The 18,448-nt window shown below is 42.1% G+C and overlaps 1 protein-coding gene across 3 annotated transcripts in view; it reads right to left on the bottom strand.

The window, feature by feature from the left end:
- The window catches only part of SYNDIG1 (synapse differentiation inducing 1), a 226,800-nt gene extending 210,030 nt beyond the window's left edge, over positions 1-16,770 (bottom strand). The window contains exons 1-3 of one of the 3 annotated variants that reach the window (XM_045833609.1): positions 16,327-16,770; positions 15,919-16,039; positions 15,550-15,735 (exon numbers count right to left, since the gene is read on the bottom strand). The gene's annotated coding sequence lies outside the window, so the exon portion shown is untranslated. The remainder of the gene's footprint in view (positions 1-15,549; positions 15,736-15,918; positions 16,040-16,326) is intronic. The other 2 variants (XM_045833607.1, XM_045833608.1) reach the window with 2 other exon arrangements.
- Between the last annotated feature and the right edge of the window lie 1,678 nt (positions 16,771-18,448).

The raw sequence follows: 18,448 nt of genomic DNA, 5'->3' as shown, positions 1-18,448 counted from the left end.
ATTTACAAGAAACACTTCAAAAATTTTTATGAAACCATAAACGACCCCAAATAGCTGCTGCAATTTTGAGAAAGAAGAGTAAAGTAGGAGGGATCACAATACCTGACACTAAAGTATACTACAAGGCCACTATAATCAAAACAACCTGGGTCTGGCTTAAAAGCTGGCACATGGACCAATGGAACAGAACAAAGAGCCCAGAGATAAACTAAAATCTCTATGGTTAATTAATATTTGACATAGTGGGCAGCAACATAAAATGGAGTAAAAATAGCCTCTTCAACAAATGGTGTTGGGAGAACTGGACAGCTATGTGAAAAAAAATGAAATTAGAGTACCAACTTACACCTTATACAAAAATAAATTCAAGGTGGATAAAAGACTTAAATATAAACTGTGACACCATTAAAGTCCTAGAGGAGAACATAGGTAGGAAAATCTCAGATATTTCACACATAAACCTTTTTTTACTGACATGTTCCCTAGAGCAAGGGATATGAAGGAAAGAATAAACAAATGGGACCTCATCAAAATAAAAAGCTTCTGCACAGTTAAAGAAAACAGTATCAAAATTAAAAGAGAACCAACTGTATGGGAAAACATATTTGCCAATGATACCTCAGACAAGGGTTTAATCTCCAAAATAGATGAAGAACTTACACAACTCCACTCTAAGAAGATAGGCAACCCAATTAAAAAATGGGCAAAGGACTTGAACAGACACTTCTCCAAGGAGGACATACAGAAAATCCAAAGGCACATGAAACAATCTTTAATATCGCTAGTTATCAGAGAGATGCAAATTAAAACCACAATGAGATACCACTTCACACCAGTCAGAATGGCCATCATAAACAAAGCAACAAACAACAAGTGTTGGAGAGGTTGTGGAGAAAAGGGGACCCTAGTGCACTGTTGGTGGGACTGCAGATTGGTACAACCACTATGGAAAGCAGTATGGGACTTTCTCAGAAAACTAAAAATGGATCTGCCTTTTGACCCAGCAATTCCACTGCTGGGACTATATCCTAGGAACACTAAAACACCAATACAAAAGAACCTTTGCACCCCAATGTTCATAGCAGCATAATTTACAATAGCCAAGTGCTGAAATCAACCTAGGTGACCATCAGTAAATGAATGGATCAAAAAAGTATGGTACATTTACACAATGGAACTCTATGCATCAGAAAGAAAGAAGGAGGTCCTACCCTTTGCAACAGCTTGGGTGGAGCTGGAAAGCATTATGCTAAGCAAAATAAGCCAGGCAGTGAAAGACAAATACCATATGATCTCACCTTTAACAGGAACCTAAACAACAAAACAAACAAACAAGCAAAATATAACCAGACACTGAGATAGGACAGTCTGACAGTGACCAGAGGGAGAGAAGAGGGAATTTCAGGGGAGAATGGGAAGGGTTTACAGGAACAAATTTAAAGGACACATGGACAAAAACTAGGGGGAGGGAGGTAATGGGAGGGAAGTGGGGAGGGTTGGGTGGATGGACTGGAATGGGAGTAAAAGGGAGAAAACTGTACTTGAACAATGATTAAAAAAAAAAACAAGAAAAAAACCCAGCAACTTGATTTCTGCTTGGATCCCATTCTGAGGCCTTTGTATTTATGCCTGAACTCTTTGTACACATCTTGGCAAAGTTGGAGCCTTCTTGTCTTCAGTATCTTAGCTCCAATACCATTTTCTTTAAGATGCTGTGCCTGGCTATCATTTATATTTGTTTAATTTCCCCTAGTCAACCCGTGACATGAACCTATTTTATTCACAGCATTAACCACAATCTAAAACTGTTTCTATACATGACCTGAGGGAATGCACATTCTTTGATAACTAAGTACTTTTCTGACCCATTGTTCCTGTATCCCACAAACCCAGAATAGAGCATGGCATATAAAAATGCTTCATTGTTGGATGGATGAAAATACTAAGACTTTCTGGAAGTCTCCAGTACACAATTTTATAGATGCCTGTTTCAATTACACTTACTTCATACCCAAAATATTTTATTGAATATGGCATGTTTATGATTTATCATCCAGATTAGACATTTCTAGGCATGAAGACTGCTCAGAGTTACACTCAGATGACAGGCACACTAGGTCATGTGGTCACTAGTTTAGGCTCGCTATTAACTGGTTTAGTTACAAGTGTTAATCTTGCTTTTGCTGGCAGGGGCCCTGGCTTTTGTTTTTACACTCTCTCCAACTCAGTGGTGTGGAGTAGGGGATTATGTAAGGCCTGACTCAATCTATTCTCTGCAGAAAACAGAAGACATTCTTGTCTTTTACCATGCAAGGGGGTGATTTATGTTTTATTATTTATTTCTTCTTTGGCAGTTGGAGGTTTACTAAAGTCTACCAAGCCAGGATGGGAATACATGTGCCCTGTAGTGGGCAGCAGCAAATCCCAGACCAGACAACAGAGACATGTTGTGCATGCCCTATCTCTCTCTCCCCTGCCCAGCTCTCTCTGGTCTAGTGAACACCAATCTTTGATCTCTCATACAAGGCTGAACTGTGGGGTTGCTTCCTCTGTTCCATGTTGTCAAAGTCCCAATGCCTACAAGGACAGGAAACTGTAATGCCTACAAGGAACTAGAAGAAGGGGTGAGCACCTCTAGAGGGGAAAGGACAGCAGGCAGAAAAGCACAGTGGTCACTAGCATAACTTTCTAGTCAGACAGAGCTGGGCCAAATCCCACCTGAGTCCTCTGTTTCCTATCAAGTAATCTGTCTGTTAAACAGCAGTTAACAGTATCTCATACCATGTTCACAGTATAGTACATTTTAGCCCTATTTTTATTCTCTTCACCTGTCCTCAGCATTTCTTAATCTTTTTGTTTTTTTTTTAAATTTTCCTTTTTGTTTCCAAAATGTACATGAATCAAATGAAACTGTCAGTTTACTGAAAGAAAGGTATGGTATTTTCTATTTTATTGTCTTTTTAGAGAGCACAGGCATATAGTAGGTGCTTAATGGCTTGTGACACAGTGAGTTTAATGAATTGACCTGTCTTCAGTCATAACATACTCCTTTTTCTTTCAAATACTCCAAATGGCTGTCAAATTGATGTCATTTGCCAAAATTATGATTAGGTTTCCTACTTCAACATATGATTAATGTAAACATTAATGTTTGGTTCCCAACTGGGAGCCATTCCTGAGATGTATCCCCACATGTATTTTCACTCCAGGCTTCAGGAATCTCGGATGGACTTTTCCTGGGTTTACTATAGAAAGATGACAAAAGCACCTCCCTCATGCAGTAGCCCCCCACTGCTAGCTCTGTACTTGGCCCTGCTGTGGGCCAGCATCTCTCAGAATCAGCTGCTGTTAATGACCAGGTGATGGCACTTAGACTTACCTCCTTTAGCATGCAGCACCTGCTAACACACCACCCTGTCAGTAGTGGGTTTACATTGTTCTGATGTGATTTGTTTTGCAGAGACTCCATGAGTATTCTGCTCTCTCCAGGCTATCTGCAAATGGTATACTCCCAGCTTGTACAGATCTTGAATCTCAAGGGGCTTCCTTTACTTTGCTTTATTTAGTATTCCGTTTGTCACCATTTGTATCTTTAAAGAATTCACATAACTGATTTTAACTAACCTCACATTAATTCAGCTAATTGACTGGTGTCTTAAGCACCAAATGCATAAGGCCTATGAATGAAGCACAGTTGGGCTATTGACAACTTATTTTCTGTGAGTTTTATGACCTTGGTCCTGTTAGTAATTCCACCTGCCCTCTCCTGGCACAAGTCCTCAATGACCAACCCCCACCTGACACCAGTCAGGCTCACAAAAAAATCCAGGGAAGTGACCCTATGGTGCCTCTCTATGAAGGCTCAGCCCTCTCTGCTGGGCTCAGAAAGGTTGGTCTAGGCCAGATCCTGTGGTACTTGCTTCCTCATTGGCTTTGCCCCAACTCAGATGGTCCAAGCCTACAGAATGCTCGGCATGGCTTGATGACTTGGCATCTGTAACCCTTTCTCTGTGCCCACCTGGAACTTGGCCTCCCAGCTTCTCAGCATTGCCTCATCCCCTGTACAAGCCCATTCCTAGGGGCTAGCCTCATTTAAGGGCCCAGATAAGGAAATGCTAGCAATAGTTGTTGCATCATGGCCCCCACTTTGTCTGGCATTACTGAGAGCTGCTTATCTCTCATCTCATGTAATTGCCTTCATAACACCATGGGGGGCACCTGGTTCATCCTCTTCATTCACAGGAAAACTGAGGCACAGAGAGGTTAAATAATTTCCGAAAGGATAAGGGGTAAGTTAGGGTTCAAATTTGGTCATAAATTTGAACTACAGAGTCCCCATTTTATCTTCCAGTACCTTTCTAGTACTTCCCCTGCAGCCCTAGCCAATCATTCCTGAAGCTACTATGACTCCCCCCCCCCATCTTCTCAGCTTCTGTCTATTTTTCAAATGCCACAAATAAATTCTATCGTTGTGGGCTTCTAGGCAAGGCATAACTGCTATTTTGGGTGAAATAACTACAAATAAAAATCAAGGAGCCACAAAAACAACCTTTACATAAAGTATTCAAGGAACTGGAATCATCATTCAGGCATGGAAACAAATGGATCCTCCTAAAAGAAACAAATACAACAAGAGGCTCCCTTTACCTTCCACCCTACCATTGTAGTTATTACCTAGAGCAGAACAGAAAGAATCCACTTATATAAAAACTTAGGGCTCCAAATTCTCCCCGTGGCCTCTCTGATAGCTTATACTCTCAGGCTCCTGGATACCCTCCCTCCCTTCCCACCACCCCTCTGCTGTTGCTTATGGGCACAGGTGCAGTGAATCCAATTCTAGGGACTGTGTCCAGATCCCACCAGCTAGAAGAAACAGGCTCAGATGTACTGTGGGGAGAACTACTTGGTGAAAGCACAAAATATCCTATGAAACTTTTTAATACAGTCCAGGGGCTGTGGCCAAAAAGTTTAACCCTCAACTTGGTGCACATGGATGTCTGTATCCCAGAGTGGTGTCCTCTGGCTAACTGCCCTTCATGTTCCCCAGGAGCAGCTCCCTACAGCAGTGATGTTAACAGCAAAGGATTTACTATTTACTGTGTGTGTGTGAGGAGGTCTGTGTGCTTGTATGTGTGAGTGTATGTGTGTGTGATCAGATACACCTGTGTGTGTCTGTGTCTATGAGTGTGTGTATGTGAAAAAATGGGGATGGGAAGGTGACCTTCATTTGTCTGGAATAGTGTCTTCTTAAAGGAGCTGAATGTTAAATTCTAGTCAGAGCACCTATAGGAATCTCAGCCTACACAGATAACTTATATTTGTCAAGACCATAAGTAGGACTGAGTCACTACAGAAAAGAATGAAGACTAATATGGAACAAACTTTTTACTTATTACATGGGAAAATCCTGACCCAAGGATCAATACACCATTCTAGAACAGCAGAGCAATCCCTTACCCCTTTCATCCCAGAGCCTAGTAACAACCTGGCACAGACCTGAGTCAAGGGCAGTACAGGTACAAGAGCATTGTTTCTATTTGAGAATCATGGTGGAGGGTCTTCTACCATATTTAACTTCTCTTCTGCAAAACTCTCATACTTTGATCCCACTTAGCTCACCATTAAAGAGACCTTGGGCCTGCCTGAGAAAGAGTCCTCAGCAAAAGTGGAAAAAATTGAGATTCATTTTTTCTAAGCAGAAACCAGTGTGATGCACAGGGGAGGGTTCCTTGTGCCCGTATCTTTAGGTCTAAAGACAGAGGAAGACTGTCCCTCTTTTGCTTGTTACTACACTACAGTCTCCATTCTGCAGCTTGAAGAAGGGCTTGAGGTGGATGATTTATTACCACACCAACCTAGTGGTTTTCTGTCTAGTGTATTTTATTCTCAGCACGCCACCTGGCAGTGTGAGCTGCAATAAGATCACAAATGGACATCAAAAGCTGATGAAGTAAGTTACTTCATGAGTCACTGTTTTAAGCACTTTATATGTATAAAGAATCAGAAAGTTCTGTCTGGCTCTCCAGGTCTGGTTTAATGTGAATGCAGCAGTTCAATGGTGCATTATCTCCTCCAGAGTTTCAAAGATCCTGGCTGACTCATTTCCCATATTTTCTCTCTGTAAGAGCAATGAATTCACATACAAAATTTGCCCAAGGGTTATATTACTAAATTGAGTGTGTATATATATACACACATATATAATTTATGTGGAGATAATTTTCAGTCCATTTTCTAGGCACATGTATCAATGATTACTTATTGTATAACAGACCACCCCAAAAGTTAGTGGATTAAACTGGAAGTTATTTTATTTACTCATAATTCTCTGAGTCAGCAGATGGGGCTGAGCTAGGCTGCTCTGTTCTTGGAAGATCTTTCACGAGGTCACTTATGAGGCTCCAGTCACTATGAGTTCCATTGTGGCTGAAGAGCACAAAACAGCCTCACAGATCTGTCTTGTGGTTATCAGAAGCTGTTGGTTGAATCACGTATTAGCCTGGGCTCATTCACAAGGTGGTGGACATGGTCCAAAAGAGCAAGTTTAAGTGTACAAGTCCTCACGAAGCATGGGTTCAAAACTGGCACATTTCCATTCAGACTTCACTGTGTTGGTCAAAGTCATCATGAGGTCAGTCCAAACTCAAGGTGGGGGTATTGGTGAAATGGACTCCTCTTCTTGATGAAAATTCCAGGAAAGCTACAAGGAACTTACTGTGAACTATGCTAGCATGAAAAAGGATATAGAAACTATCAATAAGAGCCAGGAGGAAATGAAGAATACAATTGAAATGAAGAACACAGTAGAAGGAATTAAAATCAGACTATATGAAACAGAGGAATGAATCAGTGTGGTGAAGGACAAGTTAGAAAATAATTCCCAGAAAGAGTAGCAAAACAAAACAGACTCAAAAAGAATGAAGAGGGTTTAAGTGAGCAGCAGGACAACATATAATATAATAGTATGCATATCATAGGGATACCAGGAGAAGAAGAAGAGGAGCAAGGGATAGAAACCCTGTTTGAAAAAGTTATGACAGGAAACTTTCTTAAGTTGATGAGAGAAAAAGTCACACAAGACTATGAAGCACCAAGGGTTCCAATCAAGATGAGCCCAAAAAGGTCCACTCCAAGACACATCATAATAAAACTGACAAAATTTAAAGACAAGAGAAAATCTTAAAGGCAACAAGAGAGAAATAGTTAGTAACCTACAAGGGAGCTCTGTTAAGGATATCAGCTGATTTCACAATAAAAACTTTGTAAGTCAGAGGGAATGGTAAAAGTTTTTCCAAGTAAGGCCTGCAACCAAGACTACTCTACAGAGCAAGACTAATTTAAGATGGGAGGTGAAATAAGAGTTTCCCACCCCCTCCAAAAAAAAAAAAGGCTAAAAGAATACATCACCAAACCAGCACCACAATAGATGCTAAGGGGACTGCTTTAAGATGAAGTAAGAGAGAGAGAGAAAGAATATAGGAACAATGGGGGAAAATGGAAAAGAATAAGTACCTATCAATGATAACCTTAAATGTAAATGGATTAAATACTCCAATCAAAAAACATAAGAGAACTGAAGGGATAAGGAAATACTACCCACATAGATACTGTCTAAAAGAGACCCACTCCAGAACAAAAGATTCACATAAAATGAAAGTGAAGGGATGGAAAAAAATATTCTAAGCAAACAGACATGAAAAAAATTCAGGGTAGCAATACTTATATCAGGCAAAATAGATTTTAAAACAAAGCCATACTCACGGTGGCAAACACAAGGCCCATGGGCTGAATCCAGCCCTCCACCTTATTTCTACTTGGAGGCATCACTGAGCTCTTGCTTAACTGTTAAGGAGTAGTTACATTTATACAGTCCTAAAATTACATTTGGCCCTTTGAAGGCAACTGTGAGCCTGATGTGGCCCCCGGTGAAAATGAGTTTGATACCCCTCCCATCAATAGAGACAAAGAAGGACACTTCACAATAATTAAGGGAATAATCCATCAAGAAGATATAATCCTTGAAAACATACATACATCCAACATAGGAACAACTAAATATATAAGGAAAATCTTGGAGGACTTCAAGAAAGATATTGACAGAAGCACACTCATAGCAGGGGAATTTAATACCCCACTGTTAACAATGGGTAGATTCCATGCAAAGAATCATCAAGGATATTGTGGCATTGAACAACACTAGATCAAATGGACTTAATTGCTATATACAGAATCTTTCACACCAAAGAAACAAAACACACATTCTTTTCAAATGCATATAAAATATTTTGAAAGATAGACCATATGGTAAGACACAAAAGAAGCCTCAACAAATTCAAGAAAATTGAAATCATATCAAGATTTGTTGGAGCACAATGTCTTAAAATTAGAAATGAACTTCAAGGAAAAAACCAAAAACATTCAAATTTATGAAGACTGAATATCATGCTATTAAATAATGAGTGGCTTAAAAATGAGATCAAGGAAGAAATCAAAAAGTTTCTGGAGACTAATGAAAATTATCACACAACAGCCCCAAGCCTATGGGACACAGCAAAGGTCGTCCTGAGAGGGGATTTTAAAGCAATACAGGTCTACCTAAAAAGGGCAAAATAATATCAAATAAGCAACCTAATCCAACATCTACAAGAACTAGAGTAACAATAACAAACAAAGCCCAGAGTGAGTAGAAGGAAGGAAATAACCAAGATCAGAGCAGAATTAAATGACATCAAGACTAAAAAAATTACAAAGAATCAATAACTCCAGGAACTGGTTAGTTGAAAAGATAAACAAACCTGATAAACCTTTAACAGACTTATCAAGTAAAAAAAGAGAGGACTCAAATAAATCAAATCAGAAATGAAAGGAGAGAAATTACAACCAACACTACAGAAATACAAAGGATTGTAAGAGATTACTACAAACAATGATAAGCCACGAAATTTGAAAATCCAGGTGAAATGGACAAATTTATAGAAACATACAATTTTTCAAAACTGAACCAAGAAGAAGCAGAAAGCCAAATAGTACAATAACAGCTGGTGATTTGAAGCAGTAATCAAAGACTCCTGGTACATAAAAGCCCTGGACTGGACAGTTTCACAGGCAAATTATACCAAACATTTAGGGAAGAGTTAACTCCTACCCTTTGTAAATTATTCGAGAAAATTCAAGAAGGAAGACTCCCAACTCTTTTTATGAGGCCGGTATTACCCTAATTCCAAAACCAGGTAAAGACACAACAAAGAAAGAAAACCATAGGCCAATATCACTGAGGAACACAGATGTTAAATCCTCAACAAAATATTGGCAAACTAGATCCAGCAATCCATTAAAAAGATTGTGTTCAATGTCACTTATGAACATAGATGCTAAAATCCTCAACAAAACATTGGCAAACCACATCCAACAATACATTAAAAAGATCATACACCATGATCAAGTGGGATTCATCACAGGGATGCAAGGACAGTACAATATTCACAAATCAATAAATGTCATACACCACATAAACAAAATGAAAGACATAAACCACATGATCATCTTAACAGATGCTGGAAAAAGCATTTGATAAAACACAGCACTCATTCATGATAAAATCCCTCAGCAAAGTGGGAATAGATGGATCATAGCTCAACAAAATAAAGTCTATATATGAGAAACCTACAACCAACATCATACTGAATGGGCAAAAACTAAAAGCTCTCCCACTAAGATCAGGAACAAGACAAGGGTGACTGCATTCACCACTTTTATTCGACATAGTATTAGAAGTTCTAGCCACTGTGATCAGACAAGAAAAAGAAATAAAAGCATCCAAATTGGAAAGGAGGAAGTAAAAATGTCATTATTTGCAGATGAAATGATAGTGTATATAGAAAATCCAACAGTCTCCACTAAAAAAACTACTCAACCTAATAAGTGAATTTGGCTGTATAGCAGGATACAAAGTCAATATTCAGAAAATGAAGGCAGTTTTGTACACCAACAATGAAATATCAGGTAGAGGAACTAGAGAAAATTCACCTTTACTCTAGCAACAAGAAAAATAAAGTATCTGTAAAAAAATGTAACCAAGTAGGTAAAAGACCTGTACTCAGAAAACTACAGAACATGGAAGAAAGAAATTAAGGAAGATGCAAATAAATAGAAGTATATACCATGTTTATGGATCAGAAAAATTAACATCATTAAAATGCTCATTCTATGCAAAGCAATTAATATATTCACCACAATCCTTATTAAAATATCAGTGACATAATTCACAGATTTAGAACAAACATTTCAAAAATTTATATGGAACCAAAAACCCAGATAGCCTCAGCAATTATGAAAGGAGAGATCACAAAACCTGATATCAAACTATATCACAAAGCCACTGTAATCAAAACAGTTTGATATAAGCATGAGAACCAACATATATATCAGTGCAACAGAATGGAAAGCCCATAAATAAATCCATGTCTTGATGGTCTATTAATATTTGATGAAAGGGGCAGAGGCACGATATAGAGAAAAAATAGCCTCTTCAGCAAATGGTGTTGGGACAACTGGACAGCTACATGAAAAAAACAAAGAAAGGAAGGAAGAAATGAAGAAATGAAGAAAGAAAGAAAGAAAGAAACAAAGAAACAAAGAAACAAAGAAACAAAGAAACAAAGAACGAAACAAAGAACGAAACAAAGAACGAAACAAACAAAGAAACAAACAAACAAAGAAACTAGACCAATATCTTATACCATACAGCAGAATACATTCAAAGTGGAGAAAACACTTAAACATAAGCCACGACACCATAAATGTTCTAGAGGAAAACATAGGCAGTAAAATCTCAGATATACCATGCAGCAGTATTTCTGCCTATATATCCTCTAAGGCAAGGAAAATAAAGGAAAGAATAAACAAATAGGATTACATCAAGTTAAAAGTCTTCTTCACAGCCAAAGAAAACAGCAATAAAATGAAAAGGGAATCAACCGTTTAGGAATACCTGGATAAGAGATTGATCTCCAAAATATATAAAGGACTCACAGGACTTCCCTCTGAAGGCAAAGAACCCAATTAAAAAATGGGCTAATGACCTGAACAGACACTTCTCCAAGGAGGACATACAGAGGGTCCATAGACATATGAAAGAATGCTCAGCATCACTAGCCATCAGAGAGATACAAATTCAAACCACAATGAGATACCATTTCACAGGTGAGAATGGCCATCATAAACAAATCAACAAACAACGAGTGCTGGCAAGGTTGTGGAGAAGAGGAAACCCTAGTACACTGTTGGTGGGAATGCAGACGGGTGCAGTCACTGTGTAGAACAGTATGGAATTTCCTCAGAAAACTAAAAATGGATCTGCCTTTTGACCCAGCAATTCCACTCCTAAGATTATATCCCAAGAATCCTGAAACACCAATTAAAAAGACCTATGCACCCCAGTGTTGATAGCAGCACATTTTACAACAGCCAAGTGCTGGAAACAACCTAGGTGCCAATCAGTAAATGATTGGATAAAAAAACTATGGTTCATTTACACAATGGAATACTATGCAGCAGAAAGATAGAAGGAGCTCCTACCCTTTGTGACAGCATGGATGGCTCTGGAGAGCATTATGCTAAGTGAAATAAGCCAGGCAGTGAAAGACTAATACATATAATCTCACCTATAGGTGGAACCTAATGAACAAAATAAAGAAACAAGCACAATAGAACCAAAGGCATGGAAACAAGGAGCAGACTGGTAGGGACCAGAGGGGAGGGGGGATAGGATAATGGGGGAAAGATGGGGAAGGGTCTAATCAATATACAGGTGTAAATGACCCATTGGCATGGACAACTAGGTGGGGACTGACTGTGGGAGAGAGTGTTGGGGGCAGGGGAGATCAAAGGGATAATTGGACCAACTGTAACAAAACAACTATATAGATATACACTATATACTCAATAGGACAACTATATGTGTGTATGTGTGTGTGTGTGTGTGTGTGTGTGTGTGTGTGTGTGTATGTTCTATACTATAGTTGGCATAGTTATGTATATGGGATGGATACACACTCACACACCCCATATAAAAAAATTACTTGAGTTAAAGCTATTGCTCTTAAATAAGCCTTTCTTCTACATCCCCTCTAAACCCAGCTGGAATGAACGGTCTACACTACTCAGGCAGTGCATACCTTCATGAAGGTGCACACACTGTCCTTATTCTGACTCTTGACAACAAGGAGTTGTAGGATACAGGTACAATGAAGAGACTGAGCTGATTTATTTTCTGTTCTCAGAGAGCCATAAGGATGCAAAGCAAACATTCCGTTAAGATGTACTAAAATTTCTCAATTCACAGTCTTCCCTAATTTAAAAAACTGTGACAGCTATAGTTTTTTTTTTAAATCTTGGAATGAGTATGGATGAAAAGAGATTGCTTGGAGGAGGAGGATATAAGGGGATGAAATAGTAATGGGAAAAAATACAATACAGATGAAATAAAAATAAAATAAAATAAAATAAATTTTAGGAAGCAAAATAAAAAAGAAACAATCTCAGAAAAGTTAAGTCATCTAAGATCATTCAACAAGCAAGCAGCAGAGCTGAGAACTGAAACCTATCTTGCACAGGCACTTTAGAAAATACCATGGGGAGAAGGAGCAGGCAGCCATAGACATGGGAAAATCACAAATGTCTCTTCCCCACTACTTTCCCCAACCCACAGCTAAAATCTAGTGTATTGCCTGAAAGGACAACAAAGGCACTTGAATTGTAGCCTGGTGCTTGAAAGTTATTGCAGCTTTTCTTTAAAACACGTGTTTATGAACTCTCAGGAGTAATTTGAAATGTCTATATATATTGCACAGACAATGTTGAACAATCACATTTGTTAAAACCACCTACTACAACATTCCAATTCTGGTGACACGGACAGGAACTTGGTCAGACTATCTTTAATGTTTTGAATAGTTAATGTTTGAATATCTTTAATGTTTTGCTTTTTTGACACATTGACCCAATGTTTGCAGTATAATATGCTAGTGTAATATCACTTCATATCATCATGTTCCCACAAAAGGGCCTTGTGACTTTCCACTGAAAGAACAACAGACTGTTTTGATACTCTGTCTCACCACTTTGCTGCTGCTGGCAAATGAACACCTCATCTCTCAATCTTTGACACTTTCTCCCACTCATTGAAAGAATTTTATTTGTAAATTAAAATCTGTTCAAACTACAGGTCACGATTTGTTCATGTTAGACATGAGAATCTCCAATGTGCATGGGGACCCTACAAAGGAAAAAGTGAGGGGCTCAGGGACATGCTGGTGTCATGGAAAGATAAGGTTTTTATTTAGAGAAAGGAAGACATAAAAGTGCTAAATAATAGGATGGTTATTCATATTACAAAAGGTTAGGTAAGGATGCCTTTAAATAGTGCACCTTATAATGGCATCCAGAAGTCTGGCTGAATCCTCCACAAACATCATAGACAATTTTTAGAAACAGCTTTTATATAAATGAAGGTGCAGAGGTATTCAGGGTGAAAGGGGGCCATGTAGGTGTGTGAGTATAGGGGCCACCTTATCACTGTCTCTGGAGGCCTTCTCCATGCTATTTTCCAGCCAACAAAAACTACATTTGAAATCAAATTTGAGTGAGTAGAGTCTCTCCAGAGGGTAAGGTGACCAGTGTGATGACCAAATGTTTTCCTATTGAGAGATGAAATATTTACTGAAACCTATCTGAAAGAACAACAGACTGTTGTTCTTCATGAACCTCAGAATAGCACTGACAAGTGTCTTTGATAGAAAACTTACATAAGAACATATCTTTTTATTCTCTTATAGTAATTCCCAGGGAGTGGGGGGAAGAGATTTAATGAGAAAAGTGAATTGAGTCCAGAGTATCACTAATATGTCATATTAAATATGGAAGAAATTGATTGCTTATTATTATGAAATTATTTTTAAAGTTTTTACCAAAAAATGGTAATTTTGCCCATGATGTTTCAACTAGATTCTTGTGTATCCACTGCACATCAAAAGGTGCATGTCAAATCTATATTGTTTCAAATGTCAATTTTTCTCAGGATCTAGATTTCCCCTTCTTTCAGTTCCCCTCTTCATGCCTCAAGGAATGTTTGCATTTGTTCTTTTTCAATGCCAAAATGTAAAGGGGCGGGGTCTACCTTCATTTTTATTTTAATATCACCTATGTTCTAAAGGAATCATTTCAATCAGGCATGCAGTCATTTCTGTTAGATAAAAATGAAACATTATCAGCTGAAGATACATGAAGATGCATTTGATGGTGAAATAAGCTTGCAATGGAATATGAAATCCTTCATCAAACATGGCCTCCACAACTCTCAGAAAGGGCCATAAACAAGGGAAAAGGGCAAAATGTTAATGAATTTGGTAGTGGGATGAGGGGAGTACTGGAAGTTCAATGTACCATTACCTCCACCTTTGTGTAGCGTTGAAGTTTTCCGTTAAAAAAAAACAACAACCTTGAAACAGATTTCTCATATTTTTGCTTTATTTAACAAGGCCTCTTGATTATGACTATGCCCTTTCCATGCAGTAGGTGGAGGCTTGGTGGGTGAGGGCCCTAGATCAGCTACAAATCAACATTTGCTTCTTGCAAAGGTGCCAGAGGCGTTTGGAGAAAGGGAGAAAGAGCTCTTTCTCACACATCCCACAGGCCATGTACCTTGGTCTCATCTCCAGAAAGAAATTCCACACAACTGCAAGACACACAGCATGCAATAATTCATCCGAAAATTCAGCTCCAGCTACTTCCTGTCCTAGCCAGAATAAACATCAGACTGCCCCTGGCTGCCATGGAGGCTCACTTTCACTTTGGCTGCTGTGAGAATTTCCGGAGTCAGACCCCTCTGGCAAGATCACATTCATGCACCTACTCGACTTTGCCCAGGCAATCGCACTCAGCAAGGAAAAGTTGGCTCGTTCTTTGCGGTTTGTTACTAAGATGCTAACCCTACAAGCTGCAGGTCTCCGCAGCATGTCTCTCTTTGGGCTTTGGCCAAACAGTAGGAGCGGAGGGGATAGATATACAAACACACGCGCACTTTCCCAACCACTGAGCCCGATTCTAAGTAGAAAACGGAGTCATGCACCCCCTAATCCCCAATTCAGTCAAGCCCTCGGCCAGTGTTTGCTGCAATAAACCGGAACGTGGCCAGGAAAGGCGCAAGTATCGAGTGCGGGCCAGTGGCCTGGATGCGCCAGCGCATCTGACTGACGTCGCAGAAGGGCTGCTCACACCTGAAGTCTGGGTGCCAGGAATCCAAACCTCTGCGTACAAGCGGATGAAAATGAAATGCGATCAGAGGAGCCCTAATTCTAGTCCTTCAGAAAAGCCGAGCTGTTACACTGGCAGCCTCCTCAAAGCAGGGCTGCGATCGCTAGCTCTACTGGGATCTTTGAAAAGAAACACAGAGATCAAAGCCCCTTTCTTAAGGAGAGTGCCCAGTTCTGCCGGTAATCCATTCCTCTCTCTGGTGCTTGGAAAGTGTACGCGAAGAGGCAAAAATTATACCTAGGGAAATCGATACTAGAACTTGAACCCAAGAGGTGCATCCACTCGCTTCCCTCTCCGCTCCTGGGCTGGTGACTATCAGGACTGCAGACTGTCGCAGCTGCCAGGGAGCAGACAGCTCAAATGCCTGTCTTGCTCTTTTCCACTGAGAAGGGCTCCAGGAGTCCCCGCCTCCGTTCAGGGAGCCTGTTGGGATATTCCAAACAGAACGCACTTGAACCCTCGCCGCCTTCCCCAACTCCGCTCTGTGAATCAAAGGCCTCTTTCCTTTATAGTGCCACATGGACCTTGCTTGGTCCTCGGCTCCCCAGCTTTCCACTCCCCAGCCCCAGCCAGTATCCTTTGGGCCGTTCTAGGGCATCTCCAAACCTGCCTACGAACACCCCGGGCCTTGACAGCCGGGGCAGCCCCGCTTCATTGGGCTGCCAGGTCTTGTGTTCAGTAGCTCCCACCGACTTTGCACAACAGCCCCTCCGCATCTCCTGGACGCCTAGGATGGCGAGGCACCGAGCTGCAGTCAGAGCTGACAACACCCAGCCCCTTCCACCTCATCTTGCTCGCCTGCTCTGTTTTCTCCTTTTGGCTGCTAAGCGCCTCACGAGTCCTGCCACTGCGACCACCCGGACTCACCGCGCCCCCACAGTGTAGTTTGCGGGCTCCGAGGCGGAGCCAGGAATCCCTCCCTCGCAGGGCCCGCCTCTGGTGCTAGCCGTTTGCCCGCAGCCCCCGCCACATTGACCCCTCCTCCACCAGCGCTGCCGCGGCTGTGGGACTTACCTCCGGGACAAGGTGACCCGGCGGATGAGCCCAGGAGGCAGCCCGCAAGTCTCCAGAGCGAGCAAGCCTGAGGAGAGCTGGGCGGTGCGGCGCCAGCCTTTGCTCCTTAGTTCCTTGACTTCTCTGCTGACCCGCTCCGTTTTCCTCCGTGCCCCTCCTCCCCTCACCCAATCCCCCCTTGCTCCCTGCCCCGTGGTCGCGGCCCACGCCCCCCGTTGCTCAGCTAGTACTAGAGTGCCGGACTAGTGCTAGCTGGGTGGCTATGGCGATGGCCCCGGGTGGCATGGAGCTCCGGATCTGAGCGAAGGGGCGGAGCCCGGCCCTCAGGTCCCAACAAAAAGAAGGGGTGCTGGCAGACTCCAGCAGAGTGTTCCGGGCAGGAGGGCTGGGCGGGCTGGGCGCAGAGCCTCCCAGGGGGTCCTTCTCGGCTTGCCAAGCCTGGCCACACGCGTGCAGGAGACAGCAGCCAGGGACTCCGGGGGAGGATGGCAAGGAGGAGGAGGTGGGAGAGGAAACTGCCCTGCCTGAAAGTGGCCGCCAAATTTGCCCCAGGCAGACCGGGTGATTGTATCTGTCAAGTAGCCCAGGGCTGGTGTCCCGGAATGTGAGGGCTACAGAGGCTGGGGGCGGGGCCACCGCTGGGGACTCTAAGACTCAAGGAAGAGATGGCTCCTCTTGGTCCTAAAGGCCTCCCAAGGCTCATTTCGAGGTTCACAAAAGCCCATTTTATAGGTCTGGTATCTCCTCAAGTCCTAACCATCCAGGAGAAATCAGGCGTGGGGCTTAGATTCCAAGAGCTCCATCCAACCTCAAACAGGTCTGTTGTCCTAGAATTGCTGGCCCACCACAGTTGGAATCGAAAGGAAACAAGATTGGCTGCCAGAGGGAATGGGGGACTGGAACAATCATGGCCAGGGAAGTAGGTAGAGGGGAGCCAGAGCCCAGGGAGGACAAACTCCCAAGAGTGTGCTTTTCTTTTTTTTTTTTTTTTTTTCCTGTGGGGAAGTAGGGACGAAATTGTTACAGGGTGCAGCCAAGAGGGGGGACCCCAAATGGGCATTTGAAATGGGGTCCAGAACTTAAGGTGTCCAGGAGATTTAAGATGTCTCCAACCCCCCACCCAGGGTGTGGGTTGAGGGAAGGGACAAATGGAGCAAGGCCATTGAGATCTGTTTTGCATAGCAACAGCCTTGCAGCTACCCTCTGGCGTGGTCATTTAACATATCTATAGCCTTTGGCTGGTCGCTTCTATATGTTAAATAACTGTGATCATCTCTGAGCCAGGGGAATGGAAGTAACTTCCCCACCAACACGTGACTGGAGCAGATCCCCCCCCACCAAGCCACAGAGCCTTCATGGGAGCTCGGAGAAGATGGCTCCAGGACATGGGGCCACACCTGCCCAGACTCAAGATGGCAGCCCAGTAAAGCTGGAAGGATACGAGTTCCGGCATGTGAAGCCGAGTGTGGGAGGAGTCGGAAATGAGGCTGCAGAGGAAGATTGGCCACAGGGATTTAAAACCCAGACTTGGCAGCCTTTAGGAGAGAGAACCACGCGGCTTTGGCAGAGTGAGGACTCTCCCTTCCTGCAGCCATAGGAGAGAGAACCACGCGGCTTTGACGGAGTGGAGACTCCTGCATCCCAGAGAGAGAGAACCACGAAGCCTGGACAGAGCGGGGACCCCTGCAGCTTTAGAAGGGGGAACCACCACCTGGTTTTAGCAGAGATCCTGGCGACTCAGCCGAGGGTGCCGGGAACCCAGGGAGGTCTCCCAGTCGAGGAGGACTAACTAAGAACCAGAGGACTGTCTGAGCCATGGACTTCATTTTCCTTCCCTGAAATACGGTACTCTGGACTGGGCAAAGGGGGAAGGAAGGAAGGACTGTGTCTGTTTGTGGGTGTTTTGGGGGACTTTGGGATTTTTGATAAAGACATTAGGTCACTACTTTAAGTCTGTATAGCATTAAATAAACATTTCCTTTCCTTTTCATGAATCTCTGGCATTGAGAGACGTCTTTCCTCAGGCGGCAGACATGACGGACCTGGGGACCTTTTAAATAATAGTATATTGTCCCAGGCCCCCCTTGTTCTGTTCTGTAACAAAATGGCCACCCCCCCCCAG

This window comes from Phyllostomus hastatus, unplaced genomic scaffold (genome assembly GCF_019186645.2).
Source record: "Phyllostomus hastatus isolate PE091 unplaced genomic scaffold, TTU_PhHast_1.1 phas_contig_17, whole genome shotgun sequence".
NCBI lineage: Eukaryota > Metazoa > Chordata > Mammalia > Chiroptera > Phyllostomidae > Phyllostomus > Phyllostomus hastatus.
This window is presented reverse-complemented; position numbering and strand designations above follow the sequence as displayed.